The sequence below is a fragment of the Choloepus didactylus genome, chromosome 23, assembly GCF_015220235.1.
Source record: "Choloepus didactylus isolate mChoDid1 chromosome 23, mChoDid1.pri, whole genome shotgun sequence".
Taxonomy (NCBI): domain Eukaryota; kingdom Metazoa; phylum Chordata; class Mammalia; order Pilosa; family Megalonychidae; genus Choloepus; species Choloepus didactylus.
Window position 1 is genome coordinate 23,325,595 of NC_051329.1, and position 16,882 is coordinate 23,342,476.

At 41.1% G+C, this 16,882-nt stretch overlaps 1 protein-coding gene across 1 annotated transcript in view; it reads left to right on the forward strand.

Annotated features, from left to right (window-relative positions):
- Positions 1-16,882, forward strand: part of MYO18B (myosin XVIIIB) — a 256,547-nt gene that overhangs the window by 226,951 nt on the left and 12,714 nt on the right. The gene's annotated exons all lie outside the window — the stretch shown is intronic.

A 16,882-nucleotide genomic window follows, 5' to 3' on the forward strand; every position in this document is an offset into this window, starting at 1 on the left:
GAGGGTTGTCTCTACAAAAAGAATGGGGTGGGAGTTCACGCTAACCTTTCACGCACATTCAGCAAATGTCTGGCAAATGTCTGCAGATGATTTTAGGCTGAAAGATTTGATGTTGAAAATATCAAAGGGAGTCTCCAAAAATGGGGTGTATCTGAGAAGTTAATTAAAGCAAAATTATCTGATTACTACTCTTAATTAAAAGCAAAGGACTCATCTTCTGTGAACCCCAAATGATGAAGACTTTTTTCTCTGCTGGTAATTAGATACCTTTGTTTTTTCCAGTGTGAATGCTCATTAACATAGTATCAAGGTTTTGTAAAGTAGGGTTCATGATAAGGATCCTTTACCCTTGGATTATACCTGTGTTGTTTGGGACCTGTTTGTGTGAGAGAGGGCAGGCTGTAGTGGTTTCAGTACATGGTCTGAAGTCAGAGTACCTGGGCTTCAGTCCTCTATTTGCTCGTCTGCCGCTGTGAGGCTTCAGGCAAGTGGCTTAACTTCTCTGTTCCTGTTTCTTCATGAGTAGTAAACCAGAGCTGTTGTCAGGAATAACAAGATGGTACACCAATTACTCTTCACACCATGGCTGGCACCTAGAAAGCAAGAAAATTAGCTGTTTTATTAGTAGTATTATCTATTTGATGCTCAGAGGAATCTGGGAAGCAGATATCATTACCTACGTGTTACAGAAGTGGAATCGAGAGGGAGAGCGACTGGTCTGTGTATAGATGGTTCCCCAGCTCCTGCAGCTGCCCCTCAGGCAAGGTTAGCACTCCAAGAGAGCCCCCTCCATAGCTCCTTCCCTCTTTCCCTGCTCTCTCCCCTTCCAAGCCCTTCGGCATGTCCTGCTGCAGTTCAGAGTGGAGGTGTCTGAACTACAGACAGCTGTGGGGCAGGAGGCAAGGAGGATATTTGCTCATTTGCAATAAGGGACCATAAGCTCCTGCAGTACCCCCAGGACAGGCACACAGCTGCTGTTTAATAAATAGCGGTTGAGTGAATAGTTGACCTTACACCAAGGCTGGAGCAGAGTGAGTCCCCTCTGCATTCACTACAGTCTCAGTTCCTTTCCCAGAGGTATCCACCATCTTCAGTTTGGTGTGTATCTTTCCACATCTTTCTCTATGTACTTATAAACATGTGTGTGTACCTATAGCAAATTTATAGCATTCTGTGGGCTTAGAAATGATATCATGGTCTATTATGCCATACAAAAATTATTACAACATGCTACTTTTCCTCAACAATATGCCTTGGAGGCTTTTCTTATCAGTACACGTAAGTCTATCTCATGCTATTAAATTCCTGAAAAATATTTTAAAATTGCACAATGGTCTATTTACCTATAGTCTTCTCATTTCACTTTTTTTTTTTTAATCATTTTATTGAGATATATTCACATACCACGCAGTCATACAAAACAAATTGTACTTTCGATTGTTTACAGTACCATTACATAGTTGTACATTCATCACCTAAATCAATCCCTGACACCTTCATTAGCACACACACAAAAATAACAAGAATAATAATTAGAGTGAAAAAGAGCAATTGAAGTAAAAAAGAACACTGGGTACCTTTGTCTGTTTGTTTGCTTCCCCTACTTTTCTACACATCCATCCATAAAGTAGACAAAGTGGAGTTTGGTCCTTATGGCATTCCCAATCCCACTGTCACCCCTCATAAGCTACATTTTTATACAACTGTCTTCGAGATTCATGGGTTCTGGGTTGTAGTTTAATAGTTTCAGGTATCCACCACCAGCTACCCCAATTCTTTAGAACCTAAAAAAGGTTGTCTAAAGTGTGCGTAAGAGTGCCCACCAGAGTGATCTCTCGGCTCGTTTTGGAATCTCTCTGCCACTGAAGCTTATTTCATTTCCTTTCACATCCCCCTTTTGGTCAAGAAGATGTTCTCCATCCCACGATGCCGGGTCTACATTCCTCCCCGGGAGTCATATTCCACGTTGCCAGGGAGATTCACTTCCCTGGGTGTCTGATCCCACGTAGGGGGGAGGGCAGTGATTTCACCTTTCAAGTTGGCTTAGCCAGAGAGAGAGGGCCACATCTGAGCAACAAAGAGGCATTCAGGAGGAGACTCTTAGGCACAAATACAGGGAGGCCTAGCCATTCCTTTGCAGCAACCGTCTTCCCAAGGGTAAAACTTATGGTAGAGGGCTCAACCCATCAAACCACCAGTCCCCTATGTCTGTGGTCATGTTAGCAACCATGGAGGTGGGGTAGGCGAATACCCCTGCATTCTCCACAGGCTCCTCAAGGGGGCACTACATCTTTTTTTTTTTTTTTCCTTGTTTGTCTTTTTTCTTTTTTTTTTTTTTTTTTAACTTTCCCTTCTTTTTTAAATCAACTGTATGAAAAAAAAAGTTAAAAAGAAAACAAACATACAATAAAAGAACATTTCAAAGAGACCATAACAAGGGAGTAAGAAAAAGACAACTAACCTAAGATAACTGCTTAACTTCCAACATGTTCCTACTTTACCCCAAGAAAGTTACATAATATAGCAACATTTCAGTGAACTTGTTCCTACTACATCCATCAGAAATTAACAGACCATAGTCATTTCTGGGCATCCCCAGAACGTTAAATAGCTTATCTGTTCTCCTTGGATTATTGTTCCCCCTTCCTTAATTGCTCTCTACTGCTAGTTCCCCTACATTCTACATTATAAACCATTTGTTTTACATTTTTCAAAGTTCACATTAGTGGTAGCATATAATATTTCTCTTTTTGTGCCTGGCTTATTTCGCTCAGCATTATGTCTTCAAGGTTCATCCATGTTGTCATATGTTTCACCAGATTGTTCCTTCTTACTGCCGCGTAGTATTCCATCGTGTGTATATACCACATTTTATTTATCCACTCATCTGTTGAAGGACATTTGGGTTCTTTCCATCTCTTGGCAATTGTGAATAATGCTGCTATGAACATTGGCGTGCAGATATCTGTTCGTGTCACTGCTTTCCGATCTTCCGGGTATATACCGAGAAGTGCAATCGCTGGATCGAATGGTAGCTCTATATCTAGTTTTCTAAGGAACTGCCAGACTGACTTCCAGAGTGGCTGAACCATTATACAGTCCCACCAACAATGAATAAGAGTTCCAATTTCTCCACATCCCCTCCAGCATTTGTAGTTTCCTGTTTGTTTAATGGCAGCCATTCTAACCGGTGTTAGATGGTATCTCATTGTGGTCTTAATTTGCATCTCTCTAATAGCTAGTGAAGCTGAACATTTTTTCATGTGTTTCTTGGCCATTTGTATTTCCTCTTCAGAGAACTGTCTTTTCATATCTTTTGCCCATTTTATAATTGGGCTGTCTGTACTATTGTCATTGAGTTGTAGGATTTCTTTGTATATGCAAGATATCAGTCTTTTGTCAGATACATGGTTTCCAAAAATTTTTTCCCATTGAGTTGGCTGCCTCTTTACCTTTTTGAGAAATTCCTTTGAGGTGCAGAAACTTCTAAGCTTGAGGAGTTCCCATTTATCTATTTTCTCTTTTGTTGCTTGTGCTTTTGGTGTAAAGTCTAGGAAGTGGCCTCCTAATACAAGGTCTTGAAGATGTTTTCCTACATTATCTTCTAGGAGTTTTATGGTACTTTCTTTTATATTGAGATCTTTGGTCCATTTTGAGTTAATTTTTGTGTAGGGGGTGAGGTAGGGGTCCTCTTTCATTCTTTTGGATATGGATATCCAACTCTCCCAGCCCCATTTGTTGAAAAGACCATTATGGCTCAGTTCGGTGACTTTGGGGGCCTTATCAAAGATCAGTCGGCCGTAGATCTGAGGGTCTATCTTTGAATTCTCAATTCGATTCCACTGATCTATATGTCTATCTTTGTGCCAGTACCATGCTGTTTTGGCAACTGTGGCTTTATAATAAGCTTCAAAGTCAGGGAGTGTAAGTCCTCCCACTTCGTTTTTCTTTTTTAGAGTGTCTTTAGCAATTCGAGGCATCTTCCCTTTCCAAATAAATTTGATAACTAGCTTTTCCAAGTCTGCAAAGTAGGTTGTTGGAATTTTGATTGGGATTGCATTGAATCTGTAGATGAGTTTGGGTAGAATTGACATCTTAATGACATTTAGCCTTCCTATCCATGAACATGGAATATTTTTCCATCTTTTAAGGTCCCCTTCTATTTCTTTTAGTAGAGTTATGTAGTTTTCTTTGTAGAGGTCTTTTACATCTTTGGTTAAGTTGATTCCTAGGTACTTGATTTTTTTAGTTGCTATTGAAAATGGTATCTTTTTCTTGAGTGTCTCTTCAGTTTGTTCATTTCTAGCATATAGAAACATTACTGACTTATGTGCATTAATCTTGTATCCCGCTACTTTGCTAAATTTGTTTATTAGCTCTAGTAGGTGTATCGTTGATTTCTCAGGGTTTTCTAGATATAAGATCATATCATCTGCAAACAATGACAGTTTTACTTCTTCTTTTCCAATTTGGATGCCTTTTATTTCTTTGTCTTGCCGGATTGCCCTGGCTAGCACTTCCAGCACAATGTTGAATAACAGTGGTGACAGCGGGCATCCTTGTCTTGTTCCTGATCTTAGAGGGAAGGCTTTCAGTCTCTCACCATTGAGTACTATGCTGGCTGTGGGTTTTTCATATATGCTCTTTATCATGTTGAGGAAGTTTCCTTCAATTCCTACCTTTTGAAGTGTTTTTATCAAAAAGGGATGTTGGATTTTGTCAAATGCTTTTTCAGCATCTATTGAGATGATCAATTGATTTTTCCCTTTCGAGTTTTTAATGTGTTGTAATACATTGATTGTTTTTCTTATGTTGAACCATCCTTGCATGCCTGGAATGAACCCCACTTGGTCATGGTGTATGATTTTTTTAATGTGTCTTTGGGTTCGATTTGCAAGTATTTTGTTGAGGATTTTTGCATCTATATTCATTAGGGAGATTGGCCGGTAGTTTTCCTTTTTTGTAGCATCTTTGCCTGGTTTTGGTATTAGATTGATGTTAGCTTCATAAAATGAGTTAGGTAGTGTTCCATTTTTTTCAATGTTTTGAAAGAGTTTGAGTAAGATTGGTGTCAGTTCTTTCTGGAAAGTTTGGTAGAATTCCCCTGTGAAGCCATCTGGCCCTGGGCATTTATTTGTGGGAAGATTTTTGATGACTGATTGGATCTCTTTGCTTGTGATGGGTTGGTTGAGGTCTTCTATTTCTTCTCTGGTCAGTCTAGGTTGTTCATATGTTTCCAGGAAGTTGTCCATTTCTTCTACAATATCCAGTTTGTTGCCATACAGTTGTTCATAATATCCTCTTATAATTTATCTAATTTCTTCAGGATCTGCAGTTATGTCACCTTTTTCATTCATTATTTTGTTTATATGGGTCTTCTCTCTTTTTGATTTTGTCAGTCTAGCTAGGGGCTTGTCAATCTTGTTGATCTTCTCAAAGAACCAACTTTTGGTGATATTTATCCTTTCTATTGTTTTTTTGTTCTCTATGTCATTTATTTCTGCTTTAATCCTTGTTATTTCTTTTCTTGTACTTGGTTTAGGATTGGTTTGCTGTTCATTTTCTAGCTTCTTCAGTTGATCCATTAGTTCTTTGATTTTGGTTCTTTCTTCCTTTTTAATATATGCGTTTAGTGCTATAAATTTCCCCCTTAGCACTGCTTTTGCTGCATCCCATAGGTTTTGGTATGTTGTGTTCTCATTTTCATTCGTCTCTATATATTTAGCAATTTCTCTTGCTATTTCTTCTTTAACCCACTGATTGTTTAGGAGTGTGTTGTTTAACCTCCAGGTATTTGTGAATTTTCTAAGTCTCTGATGGTTATTGACTTCTAATTGTATTCCATTGTGGTCAGAGAATGTGCTTTGAATAATTTCAATCTTTTTAAATTTATTGAGGCTTGTTTTATGTCCCAGCATATGATCTATTCTGGAGAAAGTTCCGTGAGCACTAGAAAAGTATGTGTATCCTGGTGATTTGGGATGTAATGTCCTGTAGATGTCTGTTAAATCTAATTCATTTATCAGATTGTTTAGGTTTTCAATTTCCTTATTGGTCTTCTGTCTGGTTGATCTATCTATAGGAGAGAGTGATGTGTTGAAGTCTCCCACAATTATTGTGGAAACATCAATTGCTTCCTTTAGTTTTGCCAATGTTTCTCTCATGTATTTTGTGGCACCTTGATTGGGTGCATAGACATTTACGATTGTTATTTCTTCTTGCTGAATTGCCCCTTTTATTAGTATGTAGTGGCCTTCTTTGTCTCTCAAAACATCCCTGCATTTGAAGTCTATTTTATCTGAGATTAATATTGCTGCACCTGCTTTCTTTTGGCTGTAGCTTGCATGAAATATTTTTTTCCATCCTTTCACTTTCAGTTTCTTTGTGTCCCTGTGTCTAAGATGAGTCTCTTGTATGCAACATATTGATGGTTCATTTTTTTTGATCCATTCTGCGAATCTGTATCTTTTAATTGGGGAGTTTAATCCATTTACATTCAACGTTAAAACCGTGAAGGCATTTCTTGAATCGGCCATCTTATCCTTTGGATTATGTTTGCCATATTTTTCCCTCTCTCTATTAATATCCTTTATTGTACCCATACCGAATCTCTTTAGTACTGAACCTTTCTCTAAGTCTCTCTGTCCTGTCTTTGTTTCTCTGTCTGTAGGGCTCCCTTTAGTATCTCCAGTAGGGCAGGTCTCTTGTTAGCAAATTCTCTCAGCATTTCTTTGTCTGTGAAAAATTTATGCTCTCCCTCAAATTTGAAGGAGAGCTTTGCTGGATAAAGTATTCTTGGCTGGAAATTCCTCTCACTCAGAATTTTAAATATATCGTGCCACTGCCTTCTTGCCTCCATGGTGGCTGCTGAGGAGTCACTACTTAGTCTTATGCTGTTTCCTTTGTATGTGGTGAATTGCTTTTCTCTTGCTGCTTTCAGAACTTGCTCCTTCTCTTCTATGTTTGACAGTGTGATCAGTATATGTCTCGGAGTGGGTTTTTTTGGATTTATTCTATTTGGAGTTCGCTGAGCATTTGTGATTTGTGTATTTATGTTGTTTAGAAGATTTGGGAAGTTTTCCCCAACAATTTCTTTGAATACTCTTCCTAGACCTTTACCCTTTTCTTCCCCTTCTGGGACACCAATGAGTCTTATATTCGGACGTTTCATATTATCTATCATATCCCTGAGGTCCATTTTGATTTTTTCAATTTTTTTCCCCATTCTTTCTTTTATGCTTTCATTTTCCATTCTGTCATCTTCCAGGTCACTGATTCGTTGTTCAACTTCCTCTAGTCTTGTACTATGAGTGTCCAGAATCTTTTTAATTTGGTCAACAGTTTCTTTAATTTCCATAAGATCATCCATTTTTTTATTTAGTCTTGCAGTGTCTTCTTTATGCTCTTCTAGGGTCTTCTTGATTTCCTTCATATCCCGTACTATGGTCTCATTGTTCATCTTTAGTTCTTTGTGTAGCTGCTCTAGGTGCTGTGTCTCTTCTGGTCTTTTGATTTGGGTGCTTGGGCTTGGGTTATCCATATCGTCTGGTTTTTTCATATGCTTTATAATTTTCTGTTGTTTTTGGCCTCGTGGCATTTGCTGAACTTGATAGGGTTCTTTTAGGGTTTGTAGACCAGTTGAAGTCCTTATCTCTAATTTATCAGATCTACAGCTTCATGGAGTACACTTTCTCTAACTAACCAGCAGGTGGCGTCCACGAGCCACCTGTTCTCCACAAGCCAGATCTCCCCTGCTTAGCCTTTTTGGTGAGTGGGGGAGTGAGTCTTGTGGGGCCCAATTGGTGTACCAAGCTTGCGTGTGTAGTTGGTGTTGCCTGCCCTGTATGTGGGGCGTGTTTCTGGGCAGTCGGGGAGGGGGGGGTGGCCCTAACAATCAAATCTCTCTGATGATCCTAGAGTTTTAAAGCTGCTGCAATAGTCTAATCCTTCAGTTCAGTCCTGCCACAGTTTGTCTCTGCCACTGACCCACAAGTCTTTGGTATTGGCGTATGGCTCCTGAGACTTGCAAGTGGGCCCCTCTTCCAGGCTGTGCACCCCGGGTCCTCTGTTGAGGGATGACTGTGCTATGTCACAGGTGAGTGCCGTCCCCCCAGGGCAGTTCTGGGCTGCTGGGCTGTGTTGGGAGGCTCCCAGTCTGCTCAAATGATGGCTGAATGGGGCTCTGTTAATTCACACTGCTCCCCCTTCCCAGCTCTGGGACATTCAGCTGAGGTTGCAGGGAAGGCTAATGTCCATGCCCAGTTTTGTGGTGTGTGCCTGTTATTTGAAGCACTTCCGTCACACTGGGTTGTCTGGGGCAGCTCTGGGCTATGGGGCTGGCGATGGGCAGGAGTGTTTCCTGTCCACCAGGATGGTGGCTGTGAGCGGACACCCCCCTTTTCTTGGGAAGTTGTGTTGTTTAGTGAATTTTCTCAGCCACTGGATTATTGCCTTTTGTCTCAGAGCTCTCTTAGTTCTGCTCTTGACTTGACATGCCCAAATTTCAATTCTTTGAAGCTTTCTGTATTGAGCTTCTTAGAGTAATTGTTTTAGAAAAAGCAAAAAGAATTTAAAAAAAAAAAAAACAAAAAAACGGCCCTCCTCAGAGATCTAATGGGTTATTGAAATGCTAAGAGACAAAGCAACCAGGGCCATTAAGGAAAGGTGCACAGGGCAGAGAGATCAGCTTTGCTTCGGGATTTGCATATGCGCCTCAAGGCCTGATCTCCGCCCTTCCCCTTTCTGTGTTCACCAGAACTCCAAAAATCCTCTGCTTTTATTTTGGAGTTTTTCGTGTTGTTTTTTTTCTATGCCTGTCTCCTCTCTGCTGGGCTGGCTGCTCTCAGAGTCTCTGGTGTCTGGTCTCAGTCTATCTATGGTTGGAGTTTGAATCAGTAGAATGAGTTTCCGATAAGAGCAGCCACTGCAATTCTCCCTTCTCCTTCCCGGAGCTGACAGCCCCTCCTCCCCTGGGACTGAGCCTGGCAGGGAGGGGCGCGGGTCCCCTGGCCGCAAAAACTTACAGATTTCGCTGATCTCAGCAGTTCCACGTTTTCATGAGTGTTGTATGAAGTATGCCCAAAGACAGATTGCTCTGTGGTGTCCAGTCCACGCAGTTCCTGGCTTTTTACCTACTTTCCTGGAGGAGTAACTAAAACATACAGCTCACCAGTCTGCCATCTTGCCCCGCCTCTTCTCATTTCACTTTAAGTTGGTGTCCTGATATTCGTTATTGTCTATAAGGCTTCAAACAACACGCCTCCTTAAGCACATGGGCAAATGATTCTCTGGGTCAAAAGACATTTGCATTTTTAATTTGAATACATACTATCACATAGATCCTACCAATTGCATTTTAATTTGAATAGATACTAGCTCAGTGTTCTTTTTACTAGGAGACTGTATAATAGTACAGAAGAGGACCCCTGTGTTCCCCAAATTACCTGCATTACAATAAATGAGCTGCTTGGACATTTCCAAATTGACTCAGAAAGAAGGTCACTCTGAAAACAGAAGAGAGGGAAAAAACAGTCTTCTGTCAAAAAAAGTAAAACCATTCCCCATATTATTTATAGGGAGATGTCAGCTCAAGAGAAATACACCTAAAGCTTTATGATTTACAGCCCAGGAATTGTGCAGCTGCTGCTGATAAATGCAAGAGCTTCTGGAGACGGAGACAATAAATTACCTTCTTGGCCCCCAGAGAGGGAATTTATGGGCTTGGTAGTAGCAGCTGCTCTGTGTTCACGTGTCTCCCTCCAGGTGGTACCAGGCCATTGTGCTGCCTGCCCACCTCTCCAATGACCCTAGGAGGGTCATGGCCCTCCTAGAAGGGAGTCTCAAAGAGATGGTGGGCTCCTCGCTCTTTCTTGTCCTCATAGCACATCAGACTTTCCAAGTAGGGTCCAACCCCGTTTCACACCCCACACCCAACAGAACCCCAGCCTGCTCGCTCACACCGTGCATGGGGTCCATGCTACTAGCAGGCATTAAGTCATCCAAATGTACAGACTGCTAATGTGTCTTGTCACTGGTCAGTCATTTCTGTCCTTCCAAGCCACCGTTGCTTGCCTCTAGCCCGTCCCCCTCACTCTCATGAAATACCTTCAACTTCTGTTTCGTTAAAAGAAAAATACTAAGGCTTTCAGATGTGAAATGACCTCAACTTGCTGCTGTGCCCTTTAGAAATTCATCTCTTTCTGTCCCCATCTTTTCTTCCGTCTGGTCTCAGAAGATGAGATCCTGTCCCATCTGAGGATGATTCGTATCCCATTCCCTCCTGCACCCTATAGTGCTCCCATCATCCGATGTCCTCTCTCTCTCTCTCTCTCTCTGTCTCTCTCTCATCCTCAACTTCCCTCGTTCCAGTGATTCTTCCTTTGCAGGTTATAAACACATTCATCTCCTCCCCATCTACTCATATCCTATCCCATCACTCTGTAGTCCTGTCAAGTTATTACTTTCTTTTCCTTCCCTACAGAGCCAAGCTTCTCAAAGGTGATCTATACTTACCATCTTCACTTGCTCACTTCACATTTATGCCTTAATTTACCTCAACCTGAAGCCTGCTGTAATCGCATCACTGAAACTTTTCTCACATTTCAGCAGCTTCCAAAGAGACAATCAGGAGACCCTCTCCAGTCTGCTTTTTTCTGGACTTCTCTGCTGCATTGGCAACTATTGCACATTTCTTGGCACTCTCTGTTCACTTGGCCTTGTTGACATTTCTGCTCCTTGGCTCTCCTTAAACTTCTCTTTCCTGGTATCTTCCTTCTAACCCCGTCCCCCAAATGCTGGGGTGCACAGGATACTGTTCTTGCCTGACTGTGTCTCCAATTGACCTCCTCAGGCTGTCCTCACATTGTGAATTTAGCTACCCAGCTGTAAGTGGATAATTCAACTCTAAACCTCCAGCCCCAACATACCCCCAAGTTTTGAACTTATATCACCACCTGGATGTCTCTTGGTATCTCAAATTCAACATGATCAAAAGAAAACGCACCCCTCCCTACCCACTGTAGGTGTTATTTTTGTCTTCTGTATCATTTGGTGGTTCTGTCATTCATAAAACCACCCAAGCAGGAACCTTTGGAGTCATCTTGGGCTATTGTCCCTTTCTCTCATTGGATATTCAACTGATTTCCAAGTCCTGTTTATTCTGTCCTCCTGAAACTAATAGCTCTTGATTCTTTCTACTTCTCTCCATCCCCATTTCCAATACTTTTGAACTGGGCTATCATCATTTCTCTTCTAGATTATGGCAAATCTCTTTCAATGCCACCTTCCTTTAGTCCATCCTCTACACTTCAACTACTGTGATCCCTCTAATTAAAAATCTGATTCCAGTGGTTTCCCATCACCTACAGCAAGGATCAGCAAACTACACCCAAAGGTCAAATCTAGCTAGTAACCTGTTCTGTAAATAAAGTTTTATTGGATCACAGCCATACACATTTTTTATATGGTCTGTTACCAGGGCTGCTATAACAGGCACCACAAAGTAGTTGTCTTCAACAACAGGAATTTATTCTCTCTCGGTTTTAGGTGTAGAAGTCCAAAATCAAGGTTTTGGCAGGCCATGCCTTCTCTGAGTCTGTAATATTCTGGTGGTAGCTTACCTCTGTCACATGGCAATCTGTCTTTTTCTGTCTCCTCCTGTGGTTTTTACTTCGATGTCCAAATTTCCTTTGCTTAGAAGGACTCCAGCCATGTAGGATTAAGGCCCACCTCGATTCAATCTGGCCTTTTACATCTGCAAAGATCCTATTTACAAATGCATATCCACAGGACCTGGGGGTTAGGACTAGAACATGTCTTTGCTGGGGACATGATTCAATCTACCACAGTGCCTTTGCACTGCAGTGGTAGAATTGTGTAGTTGTAACAGGGACAGCATGGTCCACAAAGCAAAAATACTTGCTATCTGCCTCCTTAGAGAAAAACTTTGCTGCCCCTTGTCCTACAGAATAGGATTCAAACACCTTAGCCTGGCATATAGTGCCCCTGCCCACCTCTGTTCTCTTTTCCCTTCATTTCTCCTTCACACTTTGTGCCCCATATGGCTCATTGCTCTGTCTCATACACAAAGCTATTTCCTACCACTGGTCCTTTGTTAATACTCCTAACTGGAACACCCATTCCATCTTTTCTCCTCTTGGCAAAGCCTTACTCATCCTTCAAATCTCAGCACATGCATCACCTGCCTCAGGAAGCTTTCCCTGACTCCCCAGCTGAGCCAGATGCCCCTCTGCTGGGCTCCCACAGACCCTGCATGTTGCTCTCCCGCTCTCCCATAGCACTTACTACATTACATTGATATAATCTCTTTAGGAGTCTGTCTCCCACATTAGGCTGTGAATCCCTTAAGGACAGAAACCTTGTTTTTGTCTTTCTTGAATGGCAGCACCTAGCACAGAACCTGGCACATAATAGGTATTCAATAAATAGTCATTTATTTAATTGTCATAAATAAATAAATGATGGGTGGATAGAAATTTGATGACTTCTCATGGTGATTAGAAGGATGATGCTAATATCAAGAACCAACGATGGATTTTCCAGACTTGTTATCTGTCTATCACAGAGCAGGTCTTGGCAACATGGTACCTAGGATTGATGGAATGTAATTGGAAAAACTGAAAGTCTGGGGCATGGTACCCCCATAGAGCAAACTGAGGGCAGACACAGGTGGTGGGCTCAGAATGTTAAACTAGGGTCTGGCAAGGGGACCTTGATGACACACTTCTCTTCCTGGGATAAGGAAAAGACAACAGTCCTTAGAGCTGGTAGACCTGGTTTCTAATCTGAGCTCTGCCACTTACTACCTGCCTGACCATGAGCAGTTTACAGAGTCTAAGTCTCAGTCCCTCCTCTGTGAAATGGGATTAATGATATCATCTTGCAGGATTAAAGAATTAGTAGCTATAGAATGGCTGGCAGAAGGCCTAGCACCAAGTTGGTGTTTAATAAGCAGACGCTCCCTTCCACCCCATGCCTTCAGCACAGGCCAGGTGACACTATTCTGGGAGGCAGTGAGGTTGACAAGGCAGGACCTGGGAAAACTATAACTGGGTGCTCCACGTGCCAGAGATTGTGTAAGTGGGCTAGACTTCCAGGAGGAAACAGTGAGTATGGCAGATTTTCTTGGCAGTGAAGATGGAGTTTTAGTGAGCACAGGTTTAAATATTTTGAACTTAACGTGCTTGGGGACATTCAAGTTCAACTGCCCAGAAGGTTATTAACTCTGGCCTGGATCCAAGGAAAGACTGGGTCTTCTCTGCATAATGTATTAGTTAAGATTCTTATGGGTGTAGGTGACATAAAATCCAACTCAACCTGGCTTGAAAAAAGAAAAAAAACAAAAGGGAAATTGATTGTGTCATGCAGCTGGAAAACCTAAAGGTAGAAAGGCATTGCTAGATCCACAGATTCAAAAACTACCATTGGGATTTGGTCCCTTGCCACCTCTCTGCTCTGCTTTCCTCTGTGATGGCTCCTTTGAGAGGCAGCACAATGACAGCCGGCAGCTCCAAGCTCATGCCTGCACCACACCGAGTCCAACAGAAAAGAAGACTTCTTTCCTCTCAACAAGTCCACAAAACTCCCAAGCCTCGGATTTGGCTCCAAGTGAGTCACATGTCCATCGCTGAACCCGAGTGCGCAAGAGGAATAGAGGTGCCTCTGGCCCTAGGCCTGAGTCAGTGTTCTCACCTGATGCTTGGAAATGGGGTTATGCCCACCGAGACCACAGGAGCAGGGAGGACGGAGGGCTTTCCCAAAGGACAGTGTGGCACCATCACCTGAGGCAAGGGAACATACTGGGTCAGTAAAAAACAGTAAGCATAGCAAGTGTTCGCCACCAAGGGGATGAACTGTGTGATACACAGGATGATAAAGAGAGAAAATGGAGAGAGAGAAGGAGAGGGGAAAAAGAGAGAGAGACAGAGAGAGACAGAAAGAACATGTTAGAGTCTTCCGGGTCCCCATTCTGTAGCCCTTAGAGAGCCAAACAAAATTGTGTATACTGGTCAGAAGCTTTATTTACACCTATGTTTTCATGTCTGAACTGTCACCAGATAATTAGTGATGCTTTGATTTGAATTTATTACTAAACCCAACTCTTCACTGTTGCCATTGGACTTGTACCATATTGCAGTGGGAGCATGGAGATTATTGTATAAATTATTCTCACTCACATAATCATCATGATTTTAATTACTGTATAATCTTTGCTAATTACTGTTGTATGTATCATTTGCCTTGGTTCCGACTGAACACAACTGCTTTTCGTTTGGCCAAAAGATGACAATACTACTTTGCCTTTTTCTGGGAAAAAATTTGCTTTCTGTAAACATTTGCAGCCCTGTACATTTGGCTTACAGATCTTAGTTAAAAAAAAATTACTTGGACACCACCACCCCCCACCCCCCACCCCATCCGCGTCTTCATTTGTATTTATTTGGGATAAGGCTGGCTTGAATTAGTAAAAAGGTCTAAATTATAGGGTATTGTTTTAAAAATAAAGTTGCATTGCTCTCAAGGAAATGCAATTATTCTACTACAGAAGTGAAGCCAAGGATGGATCACGTGAGGCCTGCTTAAATGATTATATAAGACTCCTGTGTAATTAGCTCATTAATTATGTATATGTGAATGGATGGTACTTAGTGTTAAAAACAGCTTGTTCTCCAAGTGAGTTAAGCATCCACTGCTAATCTTATTTCAATAGTACATTTATTTACTAACCTCTGCGTTCTTAGGACTGGAGCTCAGGATAATTTTTAATCCATTCTGAATATACTTAATGAATGAGCCTCTCCTGAATTTGGTTTTATGTGTTCCTAAGACACAAGGGTTCTTTTTAGTTTTATCAGTGTTAAGATTAATGAGAAAGATGTGGAAACTGAGACCTCAGAAATGTTCAATACAAACATATTAACCATGGAGCCACGGCCTGAGCAAGTGAAACCCAGTGAAGAAGTCTGGCTCTGGATGCAGGATTCATCCTTAGGGCTAGCCTGACTCTTGGACAAGTTTCCTTAGCAAGGAGGGCTGTTTCCTGTCTGGAGCTCCAGGTCTTGGATGGTAGGTCTGCTGACCTTTCAGGAGATTTGAGGCTCACCTAAGTTAGCTGCAAGTTTGCTTTTAAAGCCATTTGGATTAACAATTGAGGGTTTAGGATATTCTCTTAGAATCTGTGATTCTCTAATTGAGTTGAACTTTTGCTAAACAAAGTTATTAAATATACATACAGGAAAGTGCGTCTTGATTAAATTTTCAAAAATTTATTTTGGTAATGGTTACCAAAATCAAGAACCACAGTGCCACTATCTGAAGGCTTCTGGTATCCCTTCAAGTCATGACCTCCCAAAGGTAACCACTATCCTGAATTTTAACACCATAAATTAGATATGCCCAGTTTTAACTCTGTGTAAATGGGAGCATAGTATGTAGTCTTTTGTCTGGCTTCCTTTTTTGGATATTATGTTATTGAGATTCACCCACATCGTTGTATATAGAGGTAATTCATTTGTTTTCCTAGGGCTATAATCCATAACAGTGGTTCTCAACAGTGGTTCTCAAATGCCCCTCGCTGGGACATTTGGTATAGTCTGGAGACATTTTTGGTTGTTACACCTGGGGGTGTGGAGACAGGTGCTACTGGCATCTAGTGGGTTAGAGGCCAGGGATGCTGCTAATCATCCTACAATGAACAGGACAGTTCCCTACCACGAAGAATTATCTAGTCTAAACTGTCAATTATGCTACTGTTGAGAAACCCTGGTCTATAATATTCCATTGTGTGATTGAATATATGATAATAATTAATTCTATTATTATTTATGTTGTTTCCAATTCAGCACTATTATAAAGAATACTATCATGAATACAATTTTGTACCCATCTTCTGTTGCATGAATATTCCGATTTCTGTTAGATGTGTACCCAGGAATAGAATTGCTGGGTCATAGGCATATTTTAAGCCTAGTAAAGACTATCAAAATGCTTCTACCTCTTTACATCCCCACTGGCAGTGAGTAAGCATTCCAGTTGCTCCACATTCTTCCCAACACTAGATGTCGTCATTTAAAAAAATTTTTTTTTAGATTCTACTGGGTATTACATTTTGGTTTTAACTTGCAATTTCCTGATAAATATCCCTTTTTATGCCCATTCATTTAAAACACCATTTTCATGGGGAACTGGTGCTTTTATGAATAAGTCTGAGACTTTATATGGCTATTGCCATTGCACCATGCTCAGCTGAGGCAATGTCTGTGCATAGAAAATGAAGGGATGCATTGAAAATTCACTTAAAAATGTTGAATCAAAGTGTGATGAGTGAATTGGAGCTTTCAATTACTCTATATCTCCAGAACTATGTTCTGTGTAAACATTATGGAAACTGCATCAGAAGTTAGAAGACTCAAGTTTTAGAGCCAGTTCTTAATTATCTCAACAGTATGTGGCCTGGAAAGCTCTTTTCCACTCTGTTTCTCCAGGTTTAGAATAAGGAGTTTAGAACAATGAGGTCCCAGCTTCTTCTCAAGTCTGATGTTCTAGAAATTGATAAAATTCTGCAGAAATGAAAACAGGTCTTGGCATGGGTTTAGAAGTATGGAGAATTCACTCTAGCTTGTGTCTTGAAAGCTGATTTTGAATCTATTGTTTTTAAGTCAAGAGAAGTCACTTTGATTGGTAGGAAGGGTTAGTGGAATTAATAGTCTGAATTAATCTGCCCAGGTGAGGCAGATGAAGGCTTTTGTTTGTGCTTTCTACATGTTCATATTCTCTCATCTGTTGTCTTCTCCATTTCTTCATTCTTTCTATTGCATAAACTTTCCTTGTACTCTTGTACTTGCTGGGGGTTTGCATGGAAGAA